This window comes from Phaenicophaeus curvirostris, chromosome 4 (genome assembly GCF_032191515.1).
Source record: "Phaenicophaeus curvirostris isolate KB17595 chromosome 4, BPBGC_Pcur_1.0, whole genome shotgun sequence".
NCBI classification, from domain to species: Eukaryota; Metazoa; Chordata; class Aves; order Cuculiformes; family Cuculidae; genus Phaenicophaeus; species Phaenicophaeus curvirostris.
This window is the reverse complement of record NC_091395.1, coordinates 2,031,326-2,049,905: the sequence shown is the minus strand read 5'-3', so window position 1 is coordinate 2,049,905 and position 18,580 is coordinate 2,031,326. Positions and strand designations below refer to the sequence as shown.

The 18,580-nt window shown below is 48.6% G+C and overlaps 1 protein-coding gene across 5 annotated transcripts in view; it reads right to left on the bottom strand.

Annotated features, from left to right (window-relative positions):
- SHROOM3 (shroom family member 3) overlaps positions 1–18,580 on the bottom strand; it is a 138,398-nt gene that overhangs the window by 44,317 nt on the left and 75,501 nt on the right. The window contains exon 1 of one of the 5 annotated variants that reach the window (XM_069855007.1): positions 4,135–4,210. The exons of the other annotated variants lie outside the window; for them this stretch is intronic. The gene's annotated coding sequence lies outside the window, so the exon portion shown is untranslated. Of the gene's footprint in view, positions 1–4,134; positions 4,211–18,580 lie in introns of those variants that run through there. 5 annotated transcript variants of the gene reach the window in all.

Here is an 18,580-nt window from a genome sequence, read left to right as displayed (position 1 = left end):
ATATATGCCTCGTGCTTGCGACACAGCCAAATGTTGATTTTGTTCATGCGGTGCTGCCAGGCCTTCTTTCACCCCTACGTTTTCTTGTTTCTCTTTAATGCTCGCCGCTCTATTCCTCCTCCTCTGCATCTGAGATCTAATAATCTGCCTGCAGGAGCCAGGACTAATACATGCCCTTAACAGATAAAATGTTGGGAAATCCACTTAAAAAGAACTTGTGAGCTGCATAACAATATGGTTTCCTTCTCCCTGCCTGGATGGGAAATAACAATATCAAGGCAAACACACTCCAGGCTCGATCTTTCCATCTGGGCTGCAGCTTAGTTTTTCGAGTTCTGAATTACAGCACAGATTTGCTCCCATTTATCCAAGGAAACTTCAGCTGCTGTAGCATGATTAGGATGCAGCGCTCTTGCTCGGGGGGCCCCGTCCCCCCACTCTGACTGTGCTGCGCCCCATCAGTTATCATCACGTACTTTACTTAAATTAGTTTGAAATGGAGTCTGCCTCCAGCCTGGAGCCTGCTTGTAACTGCAAAGGAATCCATGCCCTCTGTAACGCACCAGACGGGATCAGGTCACTGCTGGAGAGCACTTGGCCTGGTTATTTTTATTGTCTGCCCAAATACTGTTCTCTGACGCCCGCTTTAAGTTGCTGAGAGAATAGTAAAGATGAGATGTTTTTAAAACGCAGATACACTGATAATCCGGAGGAACTGCATCCTTTTGACTTTTGGGTGTTTCTCAAATCTTTGCCCTTATTGCCAGGATGCTGAAGATATTTTGAAGCCACAACATGAAGGAATCTAATTAGGGTGAAGTGGGCTAGTTTAATTTTCATCAGATTCCTCTTTCAAAGGCACAAATTTACTTTCCTGATCCTTCTCCCTACCACTAGAACTGATACAGCAGTTACTGTTACAGCAAAAACCCACCCAACCCTCTTCCACCAGGAATAACTGATGACTGAAATTCATCCTGTTTCTGGAAGCCTGAAGGCTGACACTGATCCGAGCACTAGTATATGAGTGTCAAGGATTAGAGAAGTAGCTCTCGTCTGTATACAGGCAAGCACGCATCACAGCATGGCCAAGCTTTTTACTCAAGTTAAACTTGGTAACAACTCCCCTAATTCACCACTGTCAGACATACACAGCCCCTTCATATGTGCCTCTGCTTTCCATTTGGGTGTCACAAAGGTTTAGGTATTTATATCCTCTTGAAACTTTGGGTTCCTTGGAGTGAATCACCTATTTTCACCACAGCACTTGCCAAGGAAAGGGAAATGATTGTTAAGATGTGAGTGCAAACTGACAGTCTGCGTCCTTCTCGCTGTCCTCTGCAGACAGATGACCCTCAGAGAACATCCCTGTTGCCTCCACAAGAGAGAGGCAGCCGTGGTGACCGGAGAAGGGTGACCCACCCTCTGTCAAAATGAGGGACGGTGCCATTCCGGAGGCTGCCAGACAGGACGGCTGAGACAGCAGGAGGCTGTGAAATCCTACTTTTGGAGTGGAGTCAGGGCTTGTCTGAAACTAGTACAAGAATTAGGGGAACACTGTCATTGTCTCTGCTCTGGTTTACAGGAGTTTAGCCGAGATTGAGGTATTGTTCATTCAGGGCAATGTGCTTTATCCCCACTGTGCAGCTTGCTCGGGCGCCCGGTGATATAAAGGTAGTCTTTGTGTGGCCAGGCTCAAGACTCCCAACTGGGATCTTACAGGAATCCAGAGCACAAGTAAGCTTCTACTTGGGGACACTGATGAATAAGCATTTGTAATGCGCAATTAGCACTTAATTTCAAATATCTGACCTGTCACAGGTTTGAGGCTGGGTCTGCAGCTAGCAAAAATCACCTTCTTTTCATTGCCACATTGGTAACAGGTTTTCCTTTCCAGCGACTCCAGCGTCTGAAATGCTCATATTATACATGATGTGGCTACACTGGGCCTGATCCTGCTGACCATGTGCCGTTTTCTACTCCCACAAGCATTACAGTCTGCCAGCACCAAGAACTCCTCACACTAGTTCTGCTGGAACTCACACAAAGGGTCAAGAGGCTTAAAATTGAATGTGTGTTGAATCGGGGCCCTCAAAACAGAGGCTCAGCCTTCACCCCTTCTCCTACACCCATAATGCCGTTCCAGAAGCAGCAGGACTGGATCTTCTTCTGCATGTCCAAAGGCCATGCGCTGAGCCATGGTTACAAAAACTGAGTGCTGGTCACAGTAACTGTTTGTCCAAACATGTTAGCCAAGCTAGGAATTCCAGTGGGAATCACGCAGGGTTAGGGAAGAGTGGCGTTATAAAATACCCCGTTTCATGCCATCTCCTGCTGATTTATTTATTGACACCACCCCCAAGGTGAGGAAGCCCAGGAATGGACCAGGCGCCACTGCACCAGATGCTCTGCAAACACCGCAGTAAAGGATGATTGCTCACCCAGAGGGCTCACCGTTAAACCAGGGTCCTCCCTAACTAAACAAACGCAGGAAGGATGTTTGCCCCATCACCGCTGATCCCTTCTCAAGTCCATCTGCTCACTGACGCCGACTGCATCCTGCAGCAAGGAGTGCAGCCTTTCTCCCATGGCTGCCAAGAGCTCAGCTACTACACAGAGGGAGAAGGGCTCCACATCACACTGCTTTTCTTCTTGTGAAAGATCTGGGGTCTGTTTGTTTGCCGTCTACCAAACACAAGGATGCTTGACAAGGCTTTTGGCTCCTGCGGAAACACAGCTTGCCTGTCTCCCCAAGGCAGGATTGCCTCCTGCTGCGGCAGGGCCCTCTCAGCAGAGTGATGCCAAGGAGGCTGGAGTGGACGGTTTGTGGAGTCATTGGCTTCTCAGCAATGTTTTATACCTAAACTTCTGGCCTGCTGATCTCGGGAAGAAAAGCCTCTGTCATTATTTAAAGGCAGCCTGAACATTCTCATAAAAATTATAGTAATCCTTATTCCAGTCTTCACCTCTCTTAGACAGAGGAGTTTTAGAGCATGGATTTTCTCCACTGCTGGGAAAATGCACCGGGCTGCTGAGATTAACCCTGCTGCTTGTGAGCAAAAGAAGGCAAAACTCATCTGAGATTTGGGATGAAAAATGTATTGCTTCTACAGTGGCACCTAATGGGCAGGGAGCATGGAACAATAGGAAATTTAAGGCTGGGTGAAGGCAGAAGAACATGCAAAGATTGGTCTGACAAAGGCTTTATAACAAGGAATGAGAAAAACCTGGAACTCCTGGACAGAGGAAGCAGAGAATATTGGAGTGAAGGCAAATGAGGTCTGTGGTCACGTTTCTCCCAAAGTTACAAGGAAAATATTGGCTGATAATGTTATATTCAATTCTAATGCCGCTTTTAGCCATTTTAAGGAGTCTGTGGGCCATTCTTACCAGGTGATACCATTTCTCAGGTTGCGTCCCAATATCTCACCGCAAGGCGCATGCCAGCAGAACCACCTCCAAGAACAGCACACGACTCACTAAAACACACAACAGCCACAGTGCATAAACAGAAACCTGCAGTTCAGCTCTCCGGCAATTTCCTCTAGGGAAAGTGCTGTAAAGGGACTCTCAAACCCCGAAGCGCTCACCCAGCTGCAGCACGGCCGTATGGAACAGTTGAACGATGTGGTCCTAGAGGTGTGTGCAGGCAACCGGAGCAAAAGATGGGGTTTAAATCACACCTGGAGAATCCCTCTGAGCAACGAGCTTTCAGGTGTGGACAGAGGGATGCACAGCACGGAGGCGTCTGACCCTACACCCCTTCCCTCCCAGCATCCAGAGGCTCCAAAAGCACCAAACCAGAAGGTAGAGCCTGGAACGGGAGGGGGCGGCCACCCCCAACCGGCCTCCCCCGGGAGGCTCCGCCGGTGCTAGCCGGGCTCCGGGACCGTCTCTCTTTGTTCCCTGCCTGCCCCTAGAGCGGGAGACCGGGCCCCCCCTCCCCGGGCATCCCCACGCCGCGTCCCCTCAGCACCCCGCGCATCCCAGCTCCGCATCCCGCTCCCCGCGCATTCCCGGTTTCCCTGCCCCGTTCATCCCAGCCCCGCTCCCCGCGTATCCCAGCGCCGTACCCGGCTCCCCGGCCCCTCGGCTCCCCGCCGCCCCGTTCCCCGGGGCAGCCCCCGCCCTCACCGCGGCCCCGGCGGCTCCCGGCGTGGCGGCTCGGCGCTCGCAGCCCCGGGCGAGGGCGCCTGCGGCCGCCCCCGGCAGGTGCCCGGCGGGCAGCCCGCCCCCAGCACCGCCCCGAGCCCCGGCCCCTCCGCCTCCCGCCGCCCGCAGGCAGCCAGCGACCGGGGCAGCCGCCGCTCTGCCCCCCAGAGCGTGTAATCATGCAGTGGTTTGGGTCGGAAGGGACCTCAAAGCCCATCAGTTCCACCCTCTGCCATGGGCAGGGACACCTCCCACTGGATCAGGGGCTCCAAGCCCCATCCAGCCTGGCCTTGGACACCTCCAGGGATGGGGCAGTCGATATTTCTCTGGGCAACCGGGGCCAGGGCCTCCTCACAGGAAAACATTCCTTCCTAAGATCTCATCGCAATCTCCCCTCTTTCAGCTTCAAATCTTTTCCCCTCATCCCATCCCTGCCCTCCTCCCTCTCCAGCTTTCCTGCAGCAGTCTTAGCAGCGCACCCCACCATGACAGTGACTGACTACCAGCCACTACACTGGCACCAGATGCCACCAAAACCTGTTCTGGCACTCAGTGAAGCAGCACCAACTCACGCTGTCTCAAACTTTTGATGGCCTGAGCTCCCATCCATCACGATGCATGGACCTCAGAGCCCTGGGCTCCTTCCAAAGCACCACCATCCTTTCCCTGACCTGTGCCAGTAAAAGCCCAGTGCCACCATGCCACAGATCAGAGGCTGTCAGGCTGCACTGTGAGTGCTTCTGATGGCAAACTGATCCCCGATCGCAGACCTGTGGTCCTCAGGAGTGAGCCTTGCCAGCCACTCTAAGCCACATCTGCACAGGGGTAGCTTTAGCAGCATCTGCCATCACCTTCTCAGGTGCTTCCGTACAGAACATTTAATAAGCAAGTGAGCTATATTAAATTAATTTGCAAGCTTCATGCGGCTGAACTGTTGTATCTCATGAAGGAAGATGACAGGCAGAGATGAGATCTATAAACCCTTCTCATTTTTCATATTTGCTGTGAATAACTAAAAAACCCCTTTCAAGCCATAGAAAGATTTGCATTCACACAAGGGAAGGAGTTAAAGTTTAAAGCAGGTATCTAATCCCCTGTTCTGGGGTGGTGTAAAATGAGCACAGTGCTATTACTGAGCCAAGCTGGTTTATGTCTAGGAATTAAAGTGGCCAGACTTCATGTCTTCCTGGCTGAAGACTGGAGGATTTCACTTTCCCATTCACAGTGATGACAGATTTTGCAGGTGAAATGCAATTGGTTTCTGCTTTCCCTCCCTGCTCCTTGCCTTCCTGCCCTTCTGATGTTTGACACTTTCCTTTCCCTTCCTGCCCTCCATCCTCCTTTAGGACTCCTGATTTTTTGTCCAGTAGCTGTTCCCTCCTGAGAGGTTGCTCCCTGCTCATCCTTGTCCTTTGGGTTTGCACATGGATGCAAATGCAGCGCCTGCTCCTGACGCTACGGCCTTTAACAGCAGAACCACACAGAAGGAAGACAGCAAGTTTGGGGGAGAGCATGCTGCATGTGCCCTGAAGGAAAGAAAATAGCTTTTGACCCCAGAGAGGTCCGAAGGAGACGCTGGAAAAGCTGCTCCTCACAACATGAGCATCTGGCCTGTAAGGGATCTTTTATCCCAGAATGTCCAAAAGCATCCCTAGTTTATAGAGGGAGAAAAAGAGATGCGCCCTTAATTCGAGTGGGAAAGTGTGCTCTTCACAAAGAGGTACTGCCTTCCCTGGAGTTGTGTATTCCGCCACTGTTAAGCTATCATAAAGTTACTGGCCTAGTTTTATTTCAGTTCAAAGTCACTTATCCTCTCTTAGCTTAAAATGGTTCCTGTCGGTCTTATTTGAACTGAAATATTCTACTTGCCAAAATAATAAAAGTGGCTCCGTGGCCTTTGCACACTTGCATCTGTTAAACTGTGCTCAGCCGGTGTTCCTTTTCATGCTGACACCTCCTCCTGTACCGTTCACTCACAATCATTAATGCTCAATGTTTAACAGGATGCATAAATCGCAGACCTGTGATAAACGGGAATGCGAGGTGTGGGAGAAATGCTTGAGGTGATATTATGCAGGCAGCAAGTGTTCGCTATAAGTCTGAATTATGAAACCCATCACAAAGCCAGCAGAGGAAGTGCCATTTCCCATTATTTTCCACTTGCATTTCCTAGTGGAAAATATTTGTCTCTATAAAGCCTGGCACTCTCTCATACCCCTGGGTGCAGCTGGGCACTGATGATGGTGAGCACACTGCAGTTAGTGTGGCTATTGCAGGCGTTTTCCCATCGCAGAACAAGAACACGCTCCTCCCTGCGTGCAGCTGAGGGGCGCACCATCAAAAGGGGTGGAATTTCAACAGCTCTAACTTGCTATCTTATGACATAAACGATCCGGATTGGGAAACAGGATTAATGGTGAGATCACTGAGTTGACACCTCCCTTCAATTTGCTTTCTGAGCAAGGGCTCCTTTCCGATATGAACCACACACACCCACCACCCCACTAAAAACCCACTTTCTGTATCCAGAAGCACACGTGACTGCTCGCTGCCAGCAGAGATCCTGCTTGCACACATCGGTCAGTTAAAGGCTTTGCTTTTGCTGTCACCTCTCCAAGTGTGATTTCTCCCTCTGACAGGAAAGCTAGGGGGAACACTGTATGTTCCCACAGCAGCACAGTCCGTGTATGCCACCTGTGCAGGATCATTCCATTAGGTGGACTCATAATAGTTTGCTTCCTGAAACGATTCCAGATTTTAAAGACTTCAAGTGTACTTTGCATCTTGGCCAGAAACTCTGAGCGATACTGAGCAGTAAACAGCTTCCCAGAAGTTACCAGGCAATGAAGCAAAGTCCTTTTTGGGGATGTAATCATAAAAGCTCATGAACGTTTGTCCTTCTGTGATAAAAACAACAACAACAAAAATCACCATCTGTAGCATAAACCTGTGGCTCCTCATACCCTTGACATATTTATTCAAGCATTATGTACCTGTGATAGCAGAGCACTCACCCCGAGGCAGGTGACAGGCAGCTGTTCTGAGTGGTTATTAACTATGAGGGATCATAACAACCACAAACTGCTGATGAGAGGAAACCTTCGGCACAACTTCCAGACGCACCACCCCAGAGCGATGATCACAGCTTCTCCTCTAGACTAAACAGGCAAGGGTTGGGCAAGCATCCACTCTGGGGAGTTCTGGAGCTGCAGGCAGCTCTGCCTGACAGACTGCCACATCTAGGAGGTGCTCAGCCACATCTAGGAAGTGTTCTGCATCCACAGCTCACCTTGCTTTTCTCCTGCAGCAGTTACACTGCTTCTATTTTGAGTTTGATGGCAGTATTGTTCTAACATGCACAGACTGTTCTCCTGCAGGATACAGCCCTGCACCATCACTGGGCCAATGCCCTGCTGGGTGGTGGTGGCCGTGTCATAGCTAGGATGCCTCACTGGCCTTACACAGCTAGACCCATTTTGCTCACATCTAAATCCCTGTTCACGTCTTGCTGGGTGACGCCTGGTCATCCTGCTAGCTGTGAAAATTGCCTTTGTGCAATTCTCCCCTGTTCCTGCTTGAACAGAGAAGTGGGAGATCAGTTGGAGTGGCCCTGGACAGAGAGCGGTCCTGTCCGTGTCTGTGTCCAGGTCAAGCTGTCTGTAGGCCGGCATGAAGAGCAGGGCCACCTCTCCAAGCATGGCTTAGCTCCTACTGTGCCACCTCCATAACTTTTCCAGCAGGAATAGGCTAAATGCCGAGCCCTTCAGTGCTTACTCTGGAAAGAAAAGCCCTTCCATGCAAACAAATGGAAGAATACCTATAACAAAGCATCATTTCTCCACCAGGCGACTCTTATGACACCAGTACCAAATGATACATCCTGCAAGGAGTAAGCACCAGGGAGAGGACTCAGAGGGTTGTTTTTAACACTCTTTGCAGGATTTTGGTTTCTTGCTTGGAGTTTGCTTCCAATGGCAGTTTAATCCTACTTAAGCACAAGAGCAGAGGTCACACAGTCTCCCCCACGCATTCATATAGCAGATATCCCTCAGTCCTTCTGGGGTTTTCACTGCCTCTAAAAACTTATGTCTTTAAAAGAAAAACTGAAGGAACTAGAGCTGGACTCCCCACTGCCCAGACAGCTTTATGACCATGTTCCACATTTCTCCTGACCATTGCAGGCCGCATGAGAAGACAAGTTAAATACAGCAGGGATGGATATGAATAATTGTTCGACAGTTGCGGTGAAGACCTTGCCCATCTCACTGCCCCTTCCCACCTGGTAAGGGTGGGAGTCAGATTGAGAGCAGGCAGGTGATTTTGTTTTCGCTCCCATGCCAGAGCAAACAGCTAGAGTGTGCACCACTGTCATCAGCACTGGAACCTGACCGCTGGATCTGGAGCAGGGGAGAGAGCCTAAGGAAATGTGTGTACACACCATCTCGACAGGCATTTGCTGTGTTTGCCTTTGGGAGGAGATGGAAGACGCCCTAGGGCTCTGTTTGCACCCTTCCTGAAAATAACTGTTAGAAACCAGTTGCAATCTACCCTCTTTCAACTGAAAACTGTCCTCCCTGGTCCTCCTCCTGCACTCCCTGATCCAGAGCCCCTCCTCAGCTTTCCTGGAGCCCCTTTCAGTACGGGAGGCTGCTCTAAGGTCTTCTGGGAGCCATCTCTTCTCCAGACTGAACAACCCCAACTCTCTCAGCCCGTCCTCATAGCAGAGGTGCTCCAGTCCTCAGATCATCTCTGTGGTCTCCTCTGGACTTGCTCCTACAGCTCCATGTCTTTCCCATACTGAGGACCCCAGAACGGAAAGCAGGGCTCCCGGTGAGGTCTCACCAGAGCAGAGCAGAGGGACAGAATCCCCTCCCTCGTCCTGCAGGTCCCCCTGCTTTAGTTGCAGCCCAGAACATGGTTGGCTAATAAATACAGCGTTTCCTCAAGCTGAGGCCATGGCACATTAGCAGGACCAATGCCTGTACATGGTAAGCAGGTACAGCTGCCTCAGACCTGGGAAGCACTCAAGTACATTGTTCAGTTTGGTGCCGTAACTCCACATACCTCCCGTTTTCCATGTACTTCACCAGAGATGACAGGAATAACTGTACTGCGGGGGAACAAAGGACTCAGCCTGGGAACTTTTTCTCTTTTGCTTTTTTCTAGGTACCATACAAACCCGCTCCTAACCTCTAAATGAACAGTAAAAAATTCAAAGAGAAATAAATAGTAAGAGACTCGTCAGAGGACCAATAGCAAATTAAAGGAAGATACAGGCTAACTGGCAGAAAGAGAGAGCCCAAGTATCACAAGATGCGAATGCCGAGTGTGTTTTCAAGAGGCCGTATCCACCCTGGTGCACCTGGGCCCCGCAACACAGCAACGCTGGAGCCCGCGGGAGCCAGTGCTCCTCCACCTCCCTGGCACCTGGATGCCAGGTACCGCCTTGTTCAGTGAACAGACTGCTCCCAGGACACTGGATAGCTGAGAAAACTTCCTTCTTCCTGTTCAAACAAAGCTGCTGTGAGGCAGGGCAGTGCCACGCAGCCGTGTGCCCCAGCAATGGCACTGGAAAAGCAGCATGGCCTTGAAACAGCAGAGAGCCCCAGATCCCTGTGCTCCCTCTCTCCTCGCACTCCCCTGCCTCCTGTCCCCACTTCTCACAAGAGGAGCTGCTGGGCACAGAGCTGGGTCCAGCTGCTTCACAGAAATGGAAAAGATCTCATTTGAAGGCTGAAAGGACAGCGCCAAATGCCCCAAAAGGAAGTGTCCTGTGGCTGTAATTTATGTCCCTGCCTTGCTGGCCAACACGGATGCCAGGCTCCAGTAAATTTGGATCCGTTTGTACATTCGCGCAGGCAGCTGGTGTGAAATGCGAGACCTGTGTCACGTTTGCTGGTGGAGGGAGGGAAGGCGTGGGATGGGCAGAGGAAATTAGTTTGTGAAGTAAGACATGGGCTGCATGGGAGAAGGATGATTTCCTTTGAGGAGTTGTTTGCAATGCTGCCCTTCTCACAGAGCATGAAGGAGAGTGCAAGGAGGGGCCAGAGCCAAGGCAATCAATCAGAGCAGAGCAAAACTCCAGGGGAGGTTTGGGTTTTGCAAAACTGAAGCACAAGTTGTTCAGAGCCAGGACCATTTGAATCCAAGCCCATAAAGTTTAGAGAAACTCCCCGCTCTGGCCCATCTCCAATTCAAATTAACTCCTGGAAGGTGAGGAGGTGTTCAGATAAATATCAAACTGCTTTCCGTGGGTCGAGGCCATTTTTTCCAATGAATTACAGTGATTTTTCTTGGATTTCTCTTCCACTGCAGAGCTCAGACTGATCTGAAGACAGATGTGAAAAAAATTAAGAAGCAAGGAAGTCCAAACCCTAAATCAATGAAAAAAATCCATTATCAAAGTTTCTCACAGAGACATCTCCCAAATAAAAGCAGTGAAAAAACGATTTAAAACTGACATGCAATTGAATGCAAGAGGTCTGTAAAGAAGGTCACTGTTATGTCAAGGAGAATTTGGAAAGAAATTATGTGCTTACGTGTGGTGGCTCAGGAAAGTTAATTCTTAATGATTTTATGCAACTACGCTATCCCCTTGCACTAAAACTTTCTAGATTAGGTCCCTAAGTTTCTCCCTGGCTCTTGGTACCATGGCCACTATGAGCACCTGAGTGGAGATGTCCCTGAGATAGAAATGGTGATAGTGATGACAGCAGAAAAGGGAAATAGAGGAAGGGGTCGTACACATAGCAAGGAGAAGGACAGAAAATAGATGTGCAGCTACTTTTCCTCAAGCATCCTGGATAGGGGAAAGGAAGGCAGACAGAATGGCAGCTTTCTTTGGCTGTGAAACCCTTCCTCTTTCCTTCTGAGCTACTGACAGGCAGATTTAGGGAGAAGAAGAGAAAAAAAGACATTTGTAGAGTGAAGAGAAAAGGAGGAGGCTTTGCAGACCTAATTAACAGACTGTCCCAAGTCACTTCAGTTCAGCTGCATCACAAAGGTCTGACAGAGATCCATGGCCCCACGGCAACCTGCCCAAGGGAGTGAGGCACAGGGAACAAACCCAGCCGCTCCGAAAGCCCCCCTCCCAACGCACTGGGCTGGCAGGGAGGGAGCTCAGCTGTAGGCCTGTTCTCCCACTCACTTCAGTGTGCAGAATCCTTTGTGGGTCCCTTTTAAGGTTGTTTGTTGATTAGAGTGGCGAACAACAAACTTAGCCTAAATTTATGCTTCTTTTAACATTTCAAGCTTGGGGGGGATGCTTTTTATAGGAGTTAATGAGGCAGAATCGGTTCTTTATGGGGAAGATATTTTCTCACCAAATCAAAACCTGTATTGAAAATAAAATAATGAGATGAAGGTGGCTTTTATTTCAGAAGTAAACAAATCTTGGAGCAGGAAACTTCTCACGCACTTGGAACTATCCTTATCGGGGAGATCTGAGAACCACAGGCTCACAAGATGTTCTCTCTCACTCTCTTTTTTTTTTGTAAATTTTGCCTTCCTCCTTTCACCAACCCAGTAATAAAGTGTTATTTGCCGAAAACACGTGAATAGGAGCCATGTGCAAGAGCATGGAAGCCCTGTGAGCTCAGCACAATGTCTCAACTCATGAAATCATGGAATGGTTTGGGCTGGAAGGGACCTCAAAGCCGATCCAGTCCCACCCCCTGCCATGGGCAGGGACACCTCCCACTGGATCAGGGGCTCCAAGCCCCATCCAGCCTGGCCTTGAACACCTCCAGGGATGGGGCAGCCACCACTGCTCTGGGCAACCTGGGCAAGGGCTTTCCCACCCTCACAGAAAAACATTCCTTCCTAAGATCTCATCTCAATCTCACCTCCTGCAGCTTCAAACCTTTCCCCCTCATCCTGTCCCTGCCCTCCCTGACCAAGAATCCATCCCCAGTTTTCCTGCAGCCCCTTCAGTACTGGAAGCTGCTTTAAGGTCTACCTGAAGCCTTTTCCTCTCCAGCCTGAACAACCCCAAATCTCCCAACCTGTTCTTATATGGGAGGTGCACCAGCCCTCGCATCATTTCTGTGGCCTCCTTTGGACTTGCTCCAACAGATCCATGTCCTTCCTGTGCTGAGGATTCCAGAACTGAATGCAGGGCTCCAGGTGAAGTCTCATGAGAGCAGAGTAGAGGAGAATCCTCTCCCTTGCCCTGCTGGTCCCACTGCTTTTGACACAGGATTTTGCCAGTCTGGCATAGCAGCAGAAGCAAAATCAAGTACCTGCCTGGGCAGGGCTGGAAGCTCTTGTGTGACACCACTAATCAGCACAGGATGTTACTAATTAGGGACAAACAAAAATAATAAGGTCCATGTCTGATAGAAGAGCATCAACTCTGGTTCCTCTTAGTGATGGGGAAGAAAGTCTTCCTTTTATTTCAGGCTACAAGCGCACTTGAGAATGATAACCCTGTTTGTCGAACTGCTGGTCTTGCAAGTGTAACAACTGGTTGGTGTAGTTTTTGCTGTGTGCAGTGCTCTGTATGCAATTGAACTTTTGGGATATTCTGATTTTCAAAGAACTGTCAATATTTTCTCAGGAAAGAAGACCACCTTTGGGCTTATTCATTACCAAAAGACATCTGGATTTTTCTTTTCACTACATCACCATTACTTTATAGATAAGAACGAGGCTAAGGCTGCTCTGCGGCACAAATATGGTATTTTCCCTTCCATCTTCCGAAGTCTGTAGATGAGATGCCCGTCAGAAGTCTAGCATTTCCCTCAGCATACCAGGAGCTTTGCAGCAGTGGCAGGAATGTTGACTTTATCCTCCTGCTGTTGGCAGGTGGAGCCAGGACAGATAAGTCCAGTGCACCTGCAGCCTGCGGAAAGCTGTGGCGATGCCATTGCCTTATGCAATCAAGCAACAACCCACCTCCAATTTCAAAGTGGTTGTGAGACCCAGCACCGCCGCAGGAGGGTATGAATGAGGCTGTTTTCATATCTCTATGCAAATGTCTGTTAGCACAACAATGTTATCCGTTGTTATCTGCACACAGGGGGATTTTATCCCGAGCTTGGTCTTGGTTCCTGATGATGGAAAATATATAGTCAAAGAAATTGGAGCTGACAGCCACTCCCTGTGAAACCACATATGGCAGGAATGAGAGCAGGAACTCAACAGGCATCAAAAAGTCAACATGCAGGGAAATTCCAGTGTTCAGTATCAGCTGGGGAAGATCAGTCCCTGCAAATTCAGACGCTGTGTGTAACTGACCCGCAACGCAGCTGTGTGTGAGAGAGAGAAATCAGCCAAGGAATGAACAAGAGAGCTGAAAAAAAGCCATGACATGCTCTCCTTTTGGTCCACAAAAGCATAGTGATAGCGCACTGGCATTCGGTACAGACATGCATCTACAGAGAGGTGTGAAAGCACTTCTGGGGGAGGTGGGAAAGATAGCTCACTGTGCACACATCCATGAAGTGCAGTCTGGAATCCTCCAATATGCTGAGCATCACTCAGGAATGCTTCTTGGGCTCTCCCACTGCCTCAGCTCTACTTCCAGGATACCTGCTGCTTTGTCGCTATGAAATCTCTCATGAGAAGGGAATTGTAGCTTTAAGCTACTTCTCAAACAGGATGTTTTAAGCATCCTAGCAGGAATGAAGAATGAGTGTCTGAAATGAGGATGCAATCAGGTTGCTATAGGCGAAAAGAGGCTGTCGTTTTGGAGGGCATGTAGCTGCTGTTTAAATGAGAAACGGTAGTGCCAGAGTCCTCTCTTTGAGTAAATACATGCTGTGTGCACAGTACTTTTGATCAGCTTAATAGGCCAATGGATGTCACTGTTGCTCTGCATAAACCGAAATGGGAATGCAAAAAAGATTATTAAAGCAAAATAAGGTTTTAGGAGAGCATTCCCAAGGGTCTACATTGAATCCTCTCTAACTTGGAGTGTGCTGGTTAGGCTGGACAGGTTCTTCAGGGGCTTCGTCAGTGCAGGTCTACCGTATTGTATTGTTAACCATGGAGATAAGGCCAGGCTAACGGAAGGTTATTACCAAAACTCACAAAAATGCAGAATGGAAATCAGAGACATCCATACAAACAGACAGGGCCTGCAGAGCAGGCAGGCTATGGATTGCCTTGCTCCCGAGTCCATCACTCCTGCAAACTGCAGCCAGAGTGGGAGGGAACACTGAGAAATTGCCCCAGAGGCTGAAAATCAGGGTGGGTTTTTATTTGGATATTGCCTGAAAGCCTGCAGCCCACACTCCCTTGTCATATTTCTGTGGTTGGAAGAGCAAACCACACAGCAGCTCTGGGATTAAATAGCAGATACAAGGTCAGGTCTTTCAAAACACAGCAGCAGCTCGGGTCCTCCTTGATTTGGGCTGTGTCTGCACACTAGAACTTAGGCATTCGCATCCAAAGCAGCTGATCATACACTGAAAAGTCCACTCAGGACTGAGCAATTCTTTGCCTTTGAGGCTTATCTAGAGCCAGATTTTTCCAAGCAGTTACAAGCCTCAAGGTCCCTCCCACCCTTATCGCTTCATTTGCAGCATCTGTTGATCAGTTTACCAGGAAGGTTTCACGCTTGTGCAGGGTGATGCTCACTGCCAGGGGGAACTGGGGCACGGAGAGGCTATTTTAGTAACTGCCAGAGATGCAGCTGCTGTATTTTTAGGTCAGTGGCCACTTTTATTTTAACAGCTTCATAAAGGCTTAAGAAACAGGTGGAATTTTTGCTTGCATGCTTATGTGCAAGCCAGTAGCCTGACACGTAATGAGAGGGAGCTTTCAGTTGATTCGCGTTGTTTCAGTGAGGTAATTCACACTGAATTACCAGCAAAGCTCAGGGAAACCAGTAGAAAAAGGCAGGGTCACCAGAGCTCAGAAAATATGTCCCATCCTCATATATTTGCCCTTATAACATCTTCAAGATGAGGAAGGATAGAGGTCTGCTAACAGCCCCACCAAACACAGTCCCTGGCCCCCATTGCTTTAAGTCACCAAGGGAGCTGCCCACAGGCAAAGCTGCTCCTTCCAAACACTCCATGAGCCCACAGCCTCAATCCTGCTGCTGAAAATACCAGAAACTTTAACCTATCCCATATAGCCATCTTCTCAACTGGATCACAGACTCTGTGGGCTCAGTTTCATGTTTATTATACGCACTGTGTCACGTTTCATTTGGTTTGCCCTGCCTAAGAACTTTTCTACTCTACAAGCATGTTTTTGCTGCTGCTGTCCTTTCCACCCTCTCCACCAAACTCACTAAGAGATGTGTAATCCAACTTAAGAGTGAGTAGGAGAGCTGATTCTTATCACTGAGTAATTCGCAATTAAATACAGCTCGCACAAGTCTGATATAAGCTCACAATGATGAGGTCCTCACCTCTTCTGTGATTTTTGGCAGGTTCCCAGCACTCTGTCCCTCAAGCCTGCAGGGTCACCACGAAGTCACACAAAAGTAGAGGAAAACATTTAGAATGGTGTGGCAGAAAACAGAGAAAAAGGCTTCAGAAGTTACCAGGAGTGTGAAGATCTAAATCTGTCAAAAATGGGAGCTGTGGTCTCAGTTTCCCCACATACACATGGACCCTTCCTCTGTGATGGGGCTCAAGCCAACTGCAACGTGCTTCCTGAAAGGAAGAATATTGTTTCACCAATAGGGAAAGACAAGTGCCTGATGCTTGCCTGGATTTAATAGCTGGGGATGCCAAAATACACCTGGGATCCCTCAAAGTCTTGGCAAGAAGAATAATTAAATTTCTGTCACATGCTGTTTCTCTATGTAAACCCATGAAACCAAAAAGGAGCCTTCAACTGCAAATGGTTCAGCAATGGGAGAACATCACAGCACAGCTCCAAGCCACGCAAGTGAAAACCCCTCAGCTAGCAAAGGTGGATTCAGAACCGCAAATTATCCTCACCAGCTTTGTAGGCCAAGGATATTTTAAGAGAGATTTGACATTCCACTGGCCAGCTGTGCTGAGCCACTGAAATACAGCACTCTGGTCTGCTCCTCAGATGGGGACTTGGTCTGAGATGCTGTCAAGATGCTGATGACATGAATTTGTTTGTTATCCTATGAAATCCCTTAGGAAAGACTTCTTGCTCTGTCACTGACTGAGCTCGTTCAAGTCTCTCCCAAGAGCAGGAATGCTGTGGGTTGCCTGTTTGTAACCAATAGGAACCAGCCTGCAGTGAAGTCTGTGTCACACACTGCGGGTAGTTACTTGTTGTGCCTGCTCTGAGGACACAGACTGATGCCTATGTCTGCTCTGCCCTGTTATTAATCCTCTATGAGACATCTCCCCAATTACTTCTCGAAACAGGAACTACCTTTACCATGTGTGTAAAGGCACACTTAAATTAACCTTTATTTTTTCAACTTTCTAAACTAAAGCTTTAAGTCCTTTGTGCAGTTGGATGAATTTCTGCTTGCCCTGTGTGATCCAAGTCACTGTCTGGAAGTCACCAGGTCTAAAAAGCTTTCCCCTATGCTGATTAATCCAATACCAGATATACACCTTGGGCTACACATTACTGCTGAAATTGCCAAGAACAGCAATTGCTCAGCTGTTTCTCCAGACTGAGGGATGAAGAATTTGGCCAGTGCCAAACGTCACTTCTGATATGTGTGTATAAGAGTTTATTTCTGGTACTGCCAAAGGAAAACAATAACCATGTGGCTTACACTCTGCAAAACAACAGAAAGCCAAGGCTCAGTTCAGTGGAAAACCTATTTACTTTAGCATCAATTTCCAAGGAGCATTTACAGGTCTTATCAATTGGTGCCGATGGATCTTTTTTCTACAATGTTCTACAATGTTCTACAATGGCACATTCAGTGCCTCCCTTGCCATTCCCATCTCTGTTCAGCCCTGTGGTCTGACAGCTTTGATAGAATGAAGAGGTCTCTGCTGTGGCTGCCCAGGGAGCTGCTCAGCATCGTGACACTGATGCTGCGACACCATAACGTCAGTTGTCCTGCACTGTTGTAAAATTAAACTCTTGTGAGCTTCTATCATTAAAAAAACTGTGGTTTATTTACGTTGGAAGAGGCCAAGCTCCTAAAGTAAATAACTTTAAATAATCTCACACTTAAAGTAAATAACAAAAAACCTCCACTTGGATCTCTGACTGGCAGAGCATGACTAAATCTTGAGTTGGGTAAAGCACATACAATCTTAGACATCTAAACAAAAATGCCTGGATTTAGGTATGTCTAAGCTGCAACTTAGAGATATCGTAGAATCATAGAATCACTGAAGGAGTGACCGCTTAACAGCTGATCAGCAGCCAATAAAAACAAGCCCATGCCCTCCATCCACCTCAGAAAGAGAGAGTCCACCCTTCAAAACACCTCAGTGCAATTTACACTAAGTATGATGACGCTGGTTGAAAAGGAAGGTGTCCTGTCATTATATGAGGTCAAGATTAAATTATAAACTCCATTATTGCTATAAAACAAGGCTGCTCCACACCTGGTATCGCTTGGTCCTAACTCCTGTTTGGCGAAACTACTCAGTGCCACCATGGTCCTTCCTGCATCTGTGTAAGGCAAAGCAGATTGTTTTCTGGAAGTGAATCCAGCAGACTGGGACATCAGTGTTGAGTGTGGAACACAGCTCTGCACTCTCTAGAACTTCAGCTAATTCCTGAATCTCATACCCAGCCCCTCAATAAAAAAACCTGAGGGCAGAGGAGCAATTCTGAGGCCCTTTATCTGACTGATGATCAACCATGCAAACCAAGTGAACCCAGGACTTGTCTGGATGACACCGTGCCCGCTGCTATTCAGCTCCCAGTCTGCTAGGATGCTGTTCTGATCAGCTTGTCATCAGCTGTAACTCCCCAGGAAAGCTGGGGGGGGGGCTCTTGATCAGGGAGTGCAGGAATAGGATGAGGGGGGACAGGTTTGAAGCTGAAAGAGGGGAAATTGCGATGAGATCTTAGGAAGGAATGTTTTTCTGTGAGGGTGGGGAGGCCCTGGCCCAGGTTGCCCAGAGCAGCCGTGGCTGCACCATCCCTGGAGGTGTTCAAGGCCAGGTTGGATGGGGCTTGGAGCCCCTGATCCAGTGGGAGGTGTCCCTGCCTATGGCAGGGGTGGCACTGGATGGGCTTTGAGGTCCCTTCTGACCCAAACCATTCCATGATTCAAGATAACAACACAATCAAGAACAGAAACACAGATTGCCACAATATGAAGACTATATTAGAGCCTTTACAAGGACAGAGCACAAGACAAATGAGGAAAGCAAACCAGCCCACTGTCAGCACCATTTACGGGCTGCTGCCAGCGGGCCTGGGGTAAGTGGAACTGCTTTGCTGAAAAATGCTATTTCCTATGCACTGCTGGTTGTATCTGCACAGCAGATTGAGCTATGTTGACCTATCCAGATTCTTGCTTAAAAGAAGAAGAGAAAGATACAAAATAGCATGAGAGGTGACAGCA